This window comes from Triticum urartu, chromosome 3A (assembly GCF_056163025.1).
Source record: "Triticum urartu cultivar PI428250 chromosome 3A, HENAU_Tu73, whole genome shotgun sequence".
Classification (NCBI taxonomy): domain Eukaryota; kingdom Viridiplantae; phylum Streptophyta; class Magnoliopsida; order Poales; family Poaceae; genus Triticum; species Triticum urartu.
The window spans coordinates 277115128-277132331 of NC_141875.1; positions in this window are offsets into that span (position 1 = coordinate 277115128).

A 17204-nucleotide genomic window follows, 5' to 3' on the forward strand; every position below is an offset into this window, starting at 1 on the left:
AACCAAACTAGAAGTCAAAAGCTTGCCGGGAGAGACAACTTGCATGACTTTGGGCATTATCTCAGTAACAACATTGTGCTTCGATGCAAACGGGCATGACAAGAAAGAATGCGATGCACCAGTATCAAAAAGTACTTTTGCGGGAACATCGTTTACAGGAAGGTTACCCATAATGACATCTGACGAATCCTCTGCTTGAGCTGCATTCATCAAGTTGACCTTGGCGTGCTTGGGGTTATGCTTGACCACAGTTGTACTTGCCGATCTGACAGGAGGAGGAGGAGGAAGACGCCTCTGGTTGAAACACTTGTTGGCATAGTGACCCTTCTGTTGGCACTTGTTGCACGTGACCTCTGAAAGCGGACGGTGATACAGAGCACTTGATCTTGGAGCTTGAGACGAAGTCTTGTTCTGAAAGCTAGGGTTGGGTGGGTGGGAAGAACCACTACCACCTTTGCTCTTCTGCTGATACGGCTGACGGAACGGAGGAGGAGGAAGCCAATACTTCTGCTGCTTGGCCACTTGAGTAGAGGAAGAAGGAGTAACATCTCTGACTCGCTTCTTGGAAGCATCACACCTCAACTGAGCAGCCTCTTGCTTCAATGCCATGTTGTAGAACTCATCGTATCTCAAGGGCTCAAAGAGAACAAGAGCTAGCTGGATTTCTTCTCTGAGACCGCCTCTGAACTGGTATATCATGCTCTTCTCATCAGGCACGTCCTGCTTGGCTAAGCGGGCGAGCTTCTGAAACAACTTGTTGTAGTCATAGACAGACAAAGAGCCTTGCTTCAGGTTGCGGAATTCCTCACGCTTGCTTTCAACCATGCTCTGAGGGATATGGTGAGCTCTGAAATCTTGACGGAATTCATCCCAAGTGATAACACGTCCACCTCTGGAGTCCTTGTACTGATGGAACCATTCTGCAGCTTGATCTTTGAGTTGGAAGGAAGCGAACTTGACAAAGTCCTCAGGCCTGACGTTACTTCACTCGAAATGCTTGCACAGATCCACAAGCCAATCGTCAGCATCGGTTGCCTCAACACAATTGCTGAAAGTTTTTGGCCCGTTAGCAAGGAACTGGTTGAGTGTAGCAGAGTGATTCTGATTGTTGCCTTGGTTCCCTTGGTTGCCTTGATTGCGCGCTTAGAGAATTTGCATGATCAACTGTGTGTTTGCATTGGTTGCGGCCATCACAGCTTGCCATGCCTCCGGAGGAGGGGGACGTGGTGGCGGATCTTGATTCTGATTCTGACTGGTGCTCTTAGCGGGAGCCATCCTGAAGAGGTTGACCACCGTTAGCACATAGACAGATAAATGAAGCTGAATCCAACGGGATGAAAATTGCAACATATAGTCTTCACATCCGAACAAAATGAACGAATGCATTCCTTTTGAAATGGTCACATATCCATAAATTGAGAAGCCACGTAGGATTAAGGTAGAGAAATAAATCAACAAGGTACGGATCAAGAACGAATAATCGGTAAGAGATCCCAATCTCAAACCAATATCCGTGGAAGAAAAACTAGAGCTACTAGAATTCCCACCTATGAAACTCCCGAACCTTTCCGGTTATGCAATCAGGTGTTGGGGATATAGGGGAAGCATAATATCTCACCCAAATCTAGCAAATCCTACATCCAGCTGTATCCATCCTTCAATACATAACCGAGAAAAACTTCGGAAACCATCTACCTCAACCTTCGAAAAGCATCCGTTATACAAGTTATGGCGATACTCCCGAACTCCTGCCCCAGTACTGGGTGGCATCGAGGTTATCTCACCAACGAACTGCATAAAAGAGATTTTCAATGTCGGCGTACTAAGCTCAGGTATTATAGAACTGCAACGATAAAATTATGACGACAACACCTCAGAGCTCAACTCCCCAGGACACTTCCACAAAACCCCTGACTGGAGGCACCAAGACAATGTTCTCATCATAAAACCATCGGAACGATTCCAAGATACCCGCGTGATCCTAAAAAAATATTTTAGTGAAATTTGAGAAGAGAAGAGTCAAAACTCTATGTCAGGATGCCTTACCAGAGCGATGAGGAGACTGGGAAGTAAAAATAATTCCTAACTCTCCGATATATAATTCCTAAATGACTCAAAACATTTTTCTAGACACAAATCGGCCGCTAAAAACGATCAAGCAATGGGGCTCCTAAGGTCGGGGAAGGCTCTGATTACCAACTTGTAATACCCTCGATGCGACTATAGCTCCCACGTGTCGAGGCACGACTTAGAGACATAATCGCATTGAAGGCATATGTCGCAAGTAAGGTAATCTTTACCCATCCCATGTAATATAATAATAAAGGGGAGATAACATAGTTGGCTTACACTCGCCACGTCAATCAAGGTACATAAATAACATTACATCATCCAAACACTCATGGCCCGACTACGGCGCCAAAATAAAAGATAACCCAACATGCGACAGAGTCCCAATCACCCCCAACTGGGCACCACTACTGATCATCAGGAAAAGAAACATAATAACGTTGAGAGTCCTCGTCGAACTCCCACTTGAGCTCGAGCGCGTCACCTGGAGCGGAATCATCAGGCCCTGCATCTGGTGTAATAGTAATCTGTGAGCCACAGGGAGTCAACAATCTCGCACCCTCGCGATCAAGACTATTTAAGCTTAAAGGTAAGGCAAGGTAAATATAAGTGGAGATGCAGCAAGCGGCTAGCATATATGGTGGCTATCCTGTTCGCAAAAGAGAGCGAGAAGAGGAGGCAAAGCGCGAGCGAGAAACTAGAGAGTAACCTGCGCAAGCATTACTCCAACACCGTATCCACTTCCCGGACTCCGCCGAGAAGAGGCCATCACGGTAAATCACACGGTTGATTCATTCTAATTAAGTTAAGGTTCAAGTTATCTACAACCGGACATTAACAAATTCCCATCTGCCCATAACCGCGGGCACGGCTTTCGAAAGTTCAAATCCCTGCAAGGGAGTCCCAACTTAGCCCATGACAAGCTCTCACGGTCAACGAAGGAATAGACCTCCTCCCAAGACGTTCCGATCAGACTCGGTGTCTCGGTTCTTCAAGACACTTCGACAGGTTAAAACAAGACCAGCAAAACCGCCCGAATGTGCCGACAAATCCCGATAGGAGCTGCACATATCTCGTTCTCAGGGCACACTCAGATGAGACATCCTACGAGTAAAACCAACCCTCAAGTTGCCCTGAGGTGGCCCCGCAGTCTACTCGGTTCGGACCAACACTCAGAGGAGCACTGGCCCGGGGGGGTTTAAATAAGATGAACCTCGGGCTCCGGAAACCCAAGGGAAAAAGAGGCTAGGTGGCAAATGGTAAGACCAAGGTTGGGCATTGCTGGAAAAGCTTTAATCAAGGTGAACTATCCAGGGGTTCCTATTATAACCCAACCGCGTAAGCAACGCAAAATCCAGGAACATAACACCGATATGACGGAAACTAGGGCGGCAAGAGTGGAACAAAACACTAGGCGAGAGGCCAAGCCTTCCACCCTTTACCAAGTATATAGATGCATTAAGATAACCAGATAATATAATGATATCCCAACAAGTAAATAAATGTTCCAACAAGGAACGGCCTCCAATCTTCACCTGCAACTAGCAACGCTATAAGAGGGGCTGAGCAAAGTGGTAACATAGCCAATCAACGGTTTGCTAGGACATGGTGGGTTAGAGGTTTGAAAAGGCAATTTGGGAGGCTTGAAAGCAAGTGGTAGGCATCGTAGCAATGGCATAGCAAAAGAGCGAGCAATCTAGCATAGCAAAGATAGTAGTGATTTCGAGGGTATGATCATCTTGCCTGCAAAGTTGTCAGAGTTGACTGGATCCTCGAAAACAAACTCAACGGGCTCCTCGTTAGCGAACTCGTCTCCCGGCTCTACCCAAACAAGACAAACAAGCAACAAGGACACAATCAACCATGTGCAAGGATCAAACAATATGATGCAAGGATGGTATGCTATGCGGGATGCGATGCGGGATGCATATGCAAGACGTGACAAGGAATGCATGAACCTGGCCTCAACTTGGAAATCCAAGTGTGCCAATGGAAAAATGAGATGAAATCACTTGAAAACGATATAAAGAACGCTGGAATCGGAGTTACGGTTTGGAAATGGCAAGCAAAACAAATATGACACCGGTCTACGATTTACAGCAAGTAGCCATCTAAAAGCAAGGAGATGAACATGCTACAGCACCCAAACATGACAACAAAATACATGGCAGGGATGCACTCAAGATGCTTAACAAAAGTCTAGCACTGAGCTACGGCCAATTCATCCATTAACAGATTCAAACAAGCATGGCAAAAATGCATATGGCAAACAGATTTCAGACTGTGAAATTAACACTTGTCTGGAATTTCAGATCAGGTAGCACTCTTCGGAGCAACAAAACTACATGATACAGGACCTGAACATGGCAACGTAAAGCATGACATGGAGCTACTCAAAGAGCTTAACAAAAGTCCCTTAGTGACCTTGAGCCAAAAGGGATCAGAAAATACAATTGCAAGCATGTGAACATGGCAAAAACATAATCAGATCACATAGTGAAAACTGGCACATGCTGAAACAGGTATCAAGTAGGCATGTTTACGAGCTCGATGCACTCACTACAGAGCAATTCATGACAATCTAAGCATACATCTATCAAGAACACACAAAATGCAAGCTAGACATGGCAAGAACAATAGCATAGGATGCACGGGTCAACTACAACATCATCGGCAAAATTGCAAACAAGTTGACAATCTGCCCAGATTCACAAAGTAGCAAAAGTAGAGCTCGATTGACTCAAGCTAGGTGCTCAATAATTGCAAACAAAGACATGGATGGATAGAGAACTACAAGATTAACAAAACACCCTTACTGATCATCCTCAAAAGAGGCACGGATCACTAGGAAACAACAAGAACATATGGCCATATGAAATAAACAGATCAGGGACTTAGTGGAATTGCTAAGTCCCTGAAATCAGCACTACCAAGTGCCTCACTTCGCAAGTTTGCACTAGTCACCACACACATCACAAAAATACATGGGTTGCACCTCTGGAAAGATGACAAAACCCTTAACAAAACATAAGTAGAGCTCATGGGCATAACATGCACACCATAATCATGGCAAAAATGACAAATATGCAAATGGAGTAGCAGATCTGACAAATAACTCAAGTAGCCCTCTTCTAACAGCATTTCGGGCATCAAGATGAACTCAAATGAAAATGATGCAATGGAATGAAATGATATACTCTCTGAGATGAACATTTTGATATGCTATATGCCCAAATCGGAGCAACGGATGCAAAGTTACGACACGATGAACATAGGCACATGGATTAGGGTTTCGGGAGAAAAAGTCAACCCGAGGAGATATTTCCAGATCTGGATCGCACATGGATCGAGGTTCGATGCCGTCCTCGCCGGAGTTCTTGCCGGACTTGGAGGGAGAGGCCGGTGCGAGGAGGCGAGGCGGTGGTCGGAGGAGGCACGGCGACCGGGCGGCGGCGGCGAGCTCGTCGGCGGCGGGGAGCGCGGCCGGGCGCGGGAGGCGGCGATGACCGGCGATGGCGGCGTGGTCCGGCCGGGCGGCGCCGCGGCGGAGGCGGTGGAGCGCGGCGCCGGCTCGGGAGGAGATGGGCGGCGGGCGGCGGATGGCGGCTTCGGGCCGCGGGGGCCCCGGCTGGGCCGAGCGGGCCGGCGGGGAAGTGGGCGCGCGGCTCGGCGAGTGAGGAGGTGACACGTGGCGGCGGCGGGGGCAGGTCGGACGTGTCCGGCGCCGTCCGGACGTGTCCGGCGGCGGCGGATCTGAGATTTAGGGTTAGGGACGACGGGAGACCCGGGATTTTCGGGGAGAGGCCTTTATATAGGCATAGAGGGAGCTAGGAGAGTCCAAATGAGGTGAGGTTTTCGGCCACGCGATCGTGATCAAATGCTCTAGCTGATGGAGTAGGTTTAGGTGGGTTTTGGGCCAAAATTGGAGGGGTGTTGGGTTGCAACACACACAAGGCCTTTTCGGTCCCTCGGTTAACCGTTGGAGTATCAAACGAAGTCCAAACTGTACGAAACTTGACAGGCGGTCTACCGGTAGTAAACCAAGGCTGCTTGGCAAGTCTCGGTACATTACGGAAATGTTTAATCCCCACACACGAAAGAAAGCTAGAAATGACCACCGGAGGAGAACGAAGCGCCGGAATGCAAAACGGACAACGGGGAAAATGCTCGAATGCAAGAGATGAACACGTATGCAAATGCAATGCACATGATGACATGATATGAGATGCATGACAACGACAAAAACACACGGAGACAAAAACCCGAACCCGAGAAAATAAAATAACTTAACGCCAGAAACGGCAAGAGTTGGAGTACAAATTGGGAAAGTAATATCCGGGGTGTTACATGCGAGATCAAGACTATTTAAGCTTATGGGTAGGATAGAGTAATGAGGTGGAGCTGTAGCAACCACTAAGCATATATGGTGGCTAACATACGCAAATAAGAGCGAGAAGAGAAGCAAAGCAATGGTCGATAAGCTAGAAGTGATCAAGAAGTGATCCTGAAAACTACTTACGTTCAAGCTTAACACAAGACCGTGTTCACTTCCCGGACTCCGCCGAGAAGAGACCATCACGGTTACCCACGTGATTGATGCATTTTAAATAAGTCAAGTGTCAAGTTCTCTACAACCGGACATTAACAAATTCCCATATGCCACAAAACCATGGGCATGGCTTTCGAAAGTTCAAACCCTGCAGGGGTGTCCCAACTTAGCCCATCACAAGCTCTCACGGTCAACGAAGGATATTCCTTCTCCCGAGAAGACTCGATCAGTCTTAGAATCCCGGTTATAGACATTTCGACAATGGTAAAAAAAGACCAGCAAAGCCGCCCGATGTGCCGACAATCCCGATAGGAGCTGCACATATCTCGTTCTTAGGGTAACACCGGATAGGTCAAGCTACGAGTAAAACCAACCCTCAAGTTTCCCCGAGGTGGCCCCGCAGGCTGCCCGGTTCGGACCAACACTTAGAGAAGCACTGGCTCGGGGGGGTTAAATAAAGATGACCCTCGAGAGCGCGACTCCCAAGGGAAAAGTATAGGTGGTGGTGAGCCAAATGTTAAAACCAAGGTTGGGCCTTGCTGGAGGAGTTTTATTCAAAGCGAACTGTCAAGGGGTTCCCATAACACCCAACCGCGTAAGGAACGCAAAATCAACGAACATAACACCAACAACGGTTTGCTAGGAAGGAGGGTTAGGGGCTTGACATGGCAATATGGGAGGCATGATAAACAAGTGGTAGGATAGCGCGACATAATGGTAGAGCAAACAACTAGCAAGCAAAGATAGAAGTGATTTCAAGGGTATGGTCATCTTGCCTGAAATCCCACAAGGAAGAAGAATGAGTCCATGAAGAAGGCAAATGGACATTGTCGAATGGATCCTCACAACTCCGGAACGAAACCGAAGCTAACGAGAGAAGCAACCCAGAAAGAAGCAAGCGACATAGTAAACAACCATCACATAAACACGGCATGATGCGCAACCAAGTATGATGCATGTCCGGTTTAATGAGGCATGGCATGGCAAAGTGCACAAACAACGCTATAAGTTAAGTGGAGCTCAATATGCAACTAGTTGCATATTGGCGGAACACCACATCAAATATTTAGTTCTATCTCATTTATGAACCCAGCAATATTAAATTTTTTTAAACACGGCATGGGGTGAAGCATATGAAAACTACCTATCTAGGCAAGTTTAAATGAGGCCGAAAATAACAAACAACAATTCCGGAAATCCTCATATGCAATTTATGGATTTGGTACCATTCTGCCCTATACACAATTTTAGAGTTGTTAAACATGCAAATTACTGCCACCATGTTAAACTAGGCATTTTTCCACCCCATTTACATATAAAGTTTGTTAAGTTTGGAGCTACGGTTATTTAGTTATGAAATAAAACATTTTAGCATGGCATTTAAGCAAATTAAAGCAAACAACATTTGAAACATTTTAAACATGCACGAAAGCTGGATATTGTGAAACTATATGAAATTCTAGTCATTTTACATATATAAGTTATTTACATATGATGCACGGGTCTGGAGTTATTAAATGCATGAACATGGAGGATTTTTCTATAAAACTATAAACTCTGGAATAATAAACAAATTCGTCCAGAGAAAAAAAAACACTGCGTGGGCTGAAATAGTGCACTGCTAGGCCAAAAGGGATGGACTGGGTTGTGGCTCACATTGGGCTCCAGGGAGCTGGCAGATCTGGGCCCAGTGCGGTGCGGGAGTGGATAGAGCTGGGCCAGTGACTGGATAGGCCCACGCGGGTGGCTCACGATCAATGGGCAATACGAGCGGGCATCCTCTGCTCGACTAGAAATAGAGCTACGGTGGCACGGGCAAGTCAGCGAGAGGACGGAGCAACGGGGACGGGAGGAGATCGCCGGATCTGGGCGGCGGGAGCCCATCTCCGATGATGGTGCCGCCGGCCGGTGCTCCTATTCAAGGCAAAGGATAGAGACAGACATTAGAGGGGAAGAAGTAGAACACGAAGAAGAGGAGGCAGGGTATGGCGACATGACCTAGGTGGTCGCCGACGATGGAGTCCATGGCGGGGTTTGCGGTAGCGGCAGCAGGTTGAGCTCCTGCTCGAGGGAGGAGGCGCGCAAGGGGCTCGGCTGTTGGGGTCTCGAAGCGAACTAGAGGATCGAGCAGCAGAAGGAGGCAGCGGCGCTCGCTTGAACCGGACGAAGCAGAAGCGAGGTCGGGCATGGCGACACGGGACTTGGCGAAGGGCGGCGCGATGAGAGGCTTAGGGACGAGGTTCCGGCGACGAGGCATTAGCAGGGGAGGCAGACGAGGCGCGGTGAAGGAGCTCACCAACGAGTGGCTCCGGCGAGGCTCGCGGAGGAGGCGGGCGAGGAGATCCGGTGCAGCTCATGTTGGTCCTGAAGAAAGAGAGAGACCGCGAGGTGAGAGAGAGATACGATAAGGGAAACAGGAGGAAGCACAGGAGAGGGACGGGGTCCTGTTGGAGGTGGTCGCCGGTGGAACTCGCTCCGCCAGCTCGGCCATGGGGTGCAGACTGGAGGGAATCGGGGAGGAGCAAGACGCGTGGTCTCTGGCGAGGCTGGTCGAAGACGGCGGCCTCAGTCAGGGGAGCTCGGCTCCTGGATCGAGAGGGTGGGTGAGGGAGTCCTGGATTAGGGGGTCCTCGGACAGCCAGACTATATACTTTGGCCGGACCGTTGGACTATGAAGATACAAGATTGAAGGCTCCGTCCCATGTTCGGGTGGGACTCTCTTTTGCGTGGAAAGCAAGCTTGGCGATTCGGATATGTAGATCTCCTTCTCTGTAACCGACTCTGGGTAACCCTAGCCCCCTCCGGTGTCTATATAAACCGGAGGGTTTAGTCCGTAGGACAACAACAATCATAATCATAGGCTAGCTTCTAGGGTTTAGCCTCTACGATCTCGTGGTAGATCAACTCTTGTAATACTCATATCATCAAGATCAATCAAGCAGGAAGTAGGGTATTACCTCCATCGAGAGGGCCCGAACCTGGGTAAACATTGTGTCCCCCGCCTCCTGTTACCATCAGCCTTAGACGCACAGTTCGGGACCCCCTACCCGAGATCCGCCATTTTTGACACCGACATTGGTGCTTTCATTAAGAGTTCCAATGTGCCATCATGATAAAGGCTTGATGGCTCCTCGGCAACGAAGTGATCCAAGGTGAGGTTTTTCTCCCCGAACAGATCTTCGTATTCGGCGGCTTCGTACTGCGGGACAACTCGCTTGGCCATCTGGAGCAGATCGAGAGCTATGCCCCTAGCCGTCAGGTCAGGTTTGGAAGCTTGAGCTATACTACCGACATCCGTGGAGACTTGATCTTCGACGGATTCGAGCCCATGTCAGGTGCGCCGCATAGTCACGACGAGCACGACTTAGCTCTGTCGTCGGACGGTGTTTGGGAGATCACACTTGTGGCAACTCCGTCCCTCAATCCGGAACAGATCGTGCCGTCCGAGGACGGGTGGATGGACCCCGCCACGGAGGCCGCACACTCAGCGGCGTAGAGCCGAATACTGACTTCACCTCCTATGAGACCTGTGTTACCGGACCCTTGGATTCGTCCCCGGCCACAGGCTCCGAACCGCTTGCGTTCATGCCTATCAAATCTGATTGGGCACCGATCATGGAGTTTACCTCCGCAGATATCTTTCAGCACTCACCGTTGGGCGACGTGCTAAATTCATTGAGGTCTCTCTCCTTGTCAGGAGACCCTTGGCCGAACTGTGTCCGGCTTGAGTGGGAAGCAGACGACGAAGAAATTCATTCCCCACCCACCACCCACTTAATAGCCACTGTCGATGACTTAACCCACATGCTTGATTTTGGCTCCGAGGACATCGACGGTATGGACGACGATGCAGGAGAAGAACAGGAACCACCGCCCACAGGGCGCTGGACAGCTACCTCATCATATGATATATACATGGTGGACACCCCCAAAGAAAGCAATGGCAATAAGGCAACGGAGGATAATCCCCTCGTGAAGCAATCTAAGCACCGGCGTCATTGACGCCACTCTAAGCCCCGCCATAGCAAAAGCAACGATACCGGCACAAGAGACAATAACGCTACGGACAGTGCCGAAGACGAAGACAGTCCCCTCCAGCCAGGCTTCGAGCGGGAGGATGGGCAAGCTAGCCCTAAGGAACAGGCGACAGATGGAGAATTAGAGGATGACAATTACATGCCCCTCTCCGAAGATGAGGTGAGCCTCGGCGACGAAGAATTTATCGTGCCTGAGGATCCCGTCGAGCAGGAGTGCTTCAAGCGCCGGCTTATAGCCACAGCAAAAAGCCTGAAGAAAAAGCAGCAGCAGCTTCAAGTTGATCAAGATCTGCTAGCGGATAGATGGACCGAGGTCCTGGCAGCCGAGGAATACGAACTCGAGTGCCCAACCAAAAGTTACCCAAAGCGCGGGTTGCTACCCCAACTCGAGGAGGAAGCATTAAAGCCTACACTACCAGCCTATGATGCGGCTGACCAGCCACCTCGTGGCCGAGACAAAACGGCGTATCAGCCCGAAGTCCAGCCCGCACTCCGTCGCCAGTCAAACAAAAACACCAAGGCCCGGGGCTACACGTAGGGCCTGCGAGACGTATTGGAAAACAAAGCAGGACATACAAGATCGATCCACGGATCACGGGGGCGCGCCCCAATGCGTGATGACGACCGTCATGCCGGATATACTAAAAGCAAATCCGGTCAGGCCGAATACAGCAGACAAGACTCGTATGAATTGCGTCGTGATATAGCCCGGCACAGAGGCGCCGCACACCCCCTATGCTTCACTGATGAAGTAATGGATCATGAATTCCCAGAAGGGTTTAAAGCCGTGAACATTGAATCATATGATGGTACTACAAACCCCGTGGTATGGATAGAGGATTTCTTCCTCCACATTCACATGGCCCGCGGGGATGATCTACATGCCATCAAGTATCTCCCACTAAAACTCAAAGGGCCGGCTCAGCATTGGCTGAATAACTTGCCAACAAACTCCATCGGAAGTTGGGAGAACCTGGCAGACGCATTCCCGGACAACTTCCAGGGCACTTATGTGCGACCACCGGATGCTGATGATTTAAGTCACATAACACAACAACCCGGAGAGTCAGCCAGAAAATTCTGGACTCGGTTCCTAACTAAAAAGAACCAAATTGTCGACTGTCCGGATGCTGAAGCCCTAGCGGCCTTTAAACATAACATCCGTGACAAGTGGTTCGCTCGACATCTCGGCCAAGAGAAGCCAAAATCCATGGAAGCCCTCACGACACTCATGACCCACTTTTGCGCGGGCGAGGATAGCTGGTTGACCCGCAGCAACAACACAGCAAGCAATCTTGGCACATCAGAGGCCAGAGATAGCAACGGCAAACCCCGACACAACAAACACAAGCATCACAAAAATGGTGGAAACGCCGAAGATACGGTAGTCAATGCCGGATTTAGTGGCTCTAAGTCCGGTCAGCGGAAAAGGCCATTCAAAAATGACAATTCGGGCCCGTCCAGTCTGGACCGCATACTCGACCGTCCATGCCAAGTTCATGGCACCCCAGGAACACTAGCCAATCACACCAACAGAGAATGCTAGATCTTCAAACAAGCCGGCAGGTCAGGTGCGGAAAACAAGGAGAAGGGGTCTCGAAGCGATGATGGTGACGAGGAGCCCAGATCACCGAATGCAGGAGGGCAAAAGAAATTTCCCCCACAAATCCAAACGTTGAACGTGGTAAACGCCACCCACACTCCCAACCCGGACCGAATGCGCACCCTTAGGGATGTTGACTTAACGAAACCAGTTGGCCCACAATATAAACTAGGGTCGATCACCTTCAACCGCACGGATCGTCCGGTTAACACCAATCAGGGCAATTCAGCCGCACTAGTCCTCGACCCAATAATTGACGGGTTCCACCTCACACGAGTCCTTATGGACGGAGGCAGCAGTCTAAACCTGCTTTACCAGGACACAGTGCGCACGATGGGCATCGATCATTCGGTGATCAAGCCCACTAAAGCCACCTTTAAAGGTATTATACCAGGTGTGGAGGCCAGCTGTACAGGCTCCATCACCCTTGAGGTAGTCTTCAGATCACCAGACAATTACCGTGCCGAAGAGTTAATCTTCGACATCGTCCCCTTTCGCAGTGATTATCAGGCACTGCTCGGACAAACCGTGTTTGTTCGATTCAATGCGGTGCCACATTATGCCTACCGTAAGCTCAAGATGCCCAGTCCACGCGGCATCATCATGGTTAATGGCAAGGCCGAACTCCCCCTCGGTACCAAAGAGTATACCGTTGCTTTAACAGCAGAAGCAACGAGTGGCACCTTTTAATCGAACCTCGAGTCGACGGCCATGCTCCCGGACACCGCCAAAGGACTCCGAACTACTTCGCGGCAGGATAGCCCAGCTCATCAAGAGCTCAATTAAACACTCCGGCGAAAGCCAGGACATGCCACATACTACGGATCAACCGCTCGGCGGCACACAAACACATCTTGCATTTTCTTTATAGGTTCATTTTTGCCCAGGCAAGGACCAGCGATATGGAAACAGCTTGAACGCGCAAGGGAACCCTTAGATATTCCCCTCGATGACTATCCAACTGCACTCCAGATCCGCACACAGCTTCTTCCCGCCTGGTCTCAGTATGTTCCGCAGTCACTTCTTTTTATTACTTTACATGTACTCATACGCGTCGACGTATTATTCAAATACAACATGTGGATTTATATGACGCTTATCTGCAGTTATCTCTTATTGAAATTCTTTTGTCAAATGGCATCCGTACACTGCGATATGCTTTAATATGCCAGGGGCTTCGTCTTACCCATAATACGGCAATAAAGTCCGAACACCTTCATGGTAGTTCGGCACCCCGAACTTATAGCATTATATGCATCAGCTCTGAATCATGCCTTGGGTCAAATGTTGGGTTTGCCCAGCTCCCATGTGTTTGCTGCCTTACGTTCCGCTATATCGGCTAAGGCGGCACAGGGAGAACTACTATGATTGTGTCTCGGTTCTTCCAGACGAGCACCTCAGTAGAGAAAGCCGAAAACTGACTGTCATGATACGGCGAGAGCTGGTCAGCTATTCGTGAGGTTGTAAACTCTTTAAGGATTCATTCCGCATAATGCCATAACCAATGCAGCGCGCGATGGATCGGCTTTTCTTCCGATCAGGTGCATATAGAGCCCCTCGTGCGGTCTTCCGAACACCAGGGGATGCGCCTACCTTCCTTTTCTAAAGCTCCTATGGCTAAGTGAGAGTGATAAAGCCCTATAGTCCGATTGCCTGGTTCGTTGCGCTGAACACCTCCTTCGAAGGACCCAAAACTGGGATAAAGAGTGATCAGATTTATCCCGAACACCCCCGTACTTCTTACGTGGGGGCAGAAGCCGATGACTGGCCAACTCTCAGCATTAATATAAAATGGTCGTGCAGGAGGATAAACTTTCATATAACAGGCAATAAATAATAGAAATGACCTTGTTCAACATTACAAAGGACAACATGATTGTATTCATGGAAATATAATGTCCTTGGTGCATGCTCCGCCGCAGGGAAGGATCCTTTCAGGACACTTCAATAATATAACTCAGGCTTGAGGTGCTCCTTTCCCTCCGGCGGTCCCTCGGTAACCAGCTTTTCAGCATCCATCTTCCCCCAGTGCACCTTTGCGCGGGCGAAGGCCATTCGCGCACCCTCTATACAGACCGACCGCTTGACGACGTCCAATCGAGGACAGGCACTCGCAAGCCGCTTCACGAACCTGAAGTAGCTGCCTAGAATAGGCTCAGCGGGCCATAGCCGGATAATCAAATCCTTCATGGCTAGCTCGGCCGCCTTCTCTAGTTCGATCAGTTGTTTTAGTTGATCGGCAAAAGGCACTGGATAGTTTGGTGCCAGATACTGTGACCAGAAGAGCTTATCCGCAGTGTTCCTTTCTTCAGCTCGGTAGAATTGTGCGACATCAGATATGCTGCGTGGAAGCTCCGCAAATACCCCTGGAGAAATCCGAACTCAAGATTAGAAACATGATTCTCTCCCCAAATACTTGCCTTACATGGAACAAGCCTTACCCGCCACGATCTTCCTCGCCTCTTGGATCTCCTGCAGGGTACCTTGGGTTTCCCCCTGGGCATCACATGCGGCCTGATGAGCCTTGGCAAGTTCGGATTTTTTCTCCGTTAGACTCTGCTCCAAGGCCTCACATCTTTTCATGACCCCTTGAAGCTCCTGCTCAGCTTCAATAACCCTGGCCTCGTGCTTCTCACGAAGAGCCCGCTCTGTGGCTGCCTTTCTCTCGGCCTCGACAACAGCCTTCTTAAGAGCCTCGACTTTGGTCATTGCCCTGGCGCAAATCATAAAACATATTTTAAATTCGTTCGCACTGAACATGAGCAAGGTTTTGCATACCTTGTTTATCCTCCAACTGCCTTTTCAACAAGCCCAATTCTTCTGTGGCCCACTCCAGACTTTGATTTAGTCCGGAGACCTCTGCGGTATGAGAGGTGGCAATCGCTATAGACGCCTATTTATAAAAGAAGAGAGGTAAATGTCATCAAGTGAGTCTCCTGCGAGCATAGATTTGATCCTCTGTCCGGTTCTTTCTCTCACCGAACAGTGTATCAGGGGCTACCATCTATACTGTGACACTCTTCGAAACCTCATAAAACATACCTCAAAGCCTCTTATAAGGCTAATACAGGCTTCATTCAGTCCACTCTCCATAGACTGAATCTTCTCAATCACCGCACCCATAAGGGCATGATGTTCATCGACGATGGAGGCACTTTTCAGCGCCGCCAATAAAGTATCCAGCACCTCTGGTTAGACAGAGGTTGCCGGTGGAACAGGTACATCCCCTCTAGCCAAGGGAGGCCGCCTGCCTGACTCTAGAACCATATTGGTCTCCAGAATTGCGTCTGGCTGGGGGCCGAATTCAAGATGGCTGTCGCCGCCGACACCCATGGGAGCCTTCTCTCCCATGTGTCCGGCCCCTGAAGTTTGACCTCCTGGCGCCACCTTGGCAATCTTTTCCCCCCTCCTTGGCCTGGGTCCTCCTGGGACAAAGCCTCGGTGTCATTCACATGTTTGGGGGAAGGGGCCTTCGAGGGTATCCCGCTCTCCATAGCATCCGAGCCTAGCAAAACCTCCGACGAGGATTGCTCCGCGCGGGACCTCGCCGGACTGCAAAAAGTATGACCCAGATTAAAATATTGTGCCATGATAAGTTTGGACTCATAAACGTGTTCAGATTTTATATACTCACGAGTTCACCAGGGGCTGATCCCTGGGATCCCACTCCGGGCTGCTATCAGCGGCGGTGGACTCCTCTGGAAGAGGAGTTTTTCCCTTCTTAGGCGACTCGGCCTCCAACGATGTGGAGGCTGTCCTTTTATCCCCCCCCTGCTGGGGATTCGTCTTCCTCCTCGTCGTCGTCCTCTTCAGAGGAAGAACGGGCATTGGAGTCTTCGGATATCATGTCTGAGGCGCCACGACGACGGAGGCCGCCCCTGGTCTTCTTGGCACCTCTCTCGGCCTTCTTCTTCGGCGCCTTGTAGGGCACCGGGACCAGCATCTTCGTTAGAAGCAGGCCGGCCAGTTCTTCATGTAGCGGGGCCGGACAGTAGATCCACCCCGCCTTCTTTGTCCAGCCCTAGGAGATTTTTGGAAAACACATTAAGCGTTTCCCTCGGGTTATGCGAATAAAACTTATAATGGCTTACCGAACTTGCGGGGCGGGACAGGTGGTACCCGCGGTCCTCGGCTGAGTCCGACCATGATTTGTTGGACTTAAAAAGCACCTTCCAGATATCTTTGTGTGAGGAGCCAAAGAGCTCTCACAGGGTCTAGTGCTTGGCTGGGTCAAATTCCCATAAATTGCAAGCCCGGTGTTGACAAGGAAGGATCCGGCGAACTAGCATCACCTGGACTACATTGACAAGTTTGATATCCTTGTCTTCCATATTCTTGACGCGCGTCTGAAGCGCCGACAGCTCGTCGGACAAAAACAAATCCAGGCCCTTCTTGGGCCAGGACGTAAGCCACAGGGGGGCTCCGGATTGGAATTCAGGAGCAGCGGCCCATTTCGTGCTGCACGGCTCAGTGATGTAAAACCACTGCTATTGCCACTCTTTGACGGAATCATTGAAAGTACCTGTTGGCCATGTGATGTGGGGCATCTTGCTCACCATGGCGCCTTCGCACTCGGTGTGCTCACCGCCCACTACCTTGGGCTTCACATTAAAGATCTTCAGCCATAAGCCGAAGTGTGGCGAGATGCGGAGAAAGGCCTCGCACACGACGATGAACGTCGAGATGTTGAGGAAGGAATTGGGGGATAGATCATGAAAATCGATCTCATGGTAATACATGATGCCGTGAACGAATGGGTAGAGGGGAAACCCCAGCCCGCGGACAAAATGAGGGAGGAAAACAACCCTCTCGTGGGGTTCCGGAGTGGGGACGATCTGTCCTGCCGTCGGGAGACGGTGGCTAATTTTCTGGGCTAGGTACCCGCCCTCCCGAAGCTTTTTGATATCCTTCTCCCGGATGGTAGAGGCCATCCATTTGCCTCCTG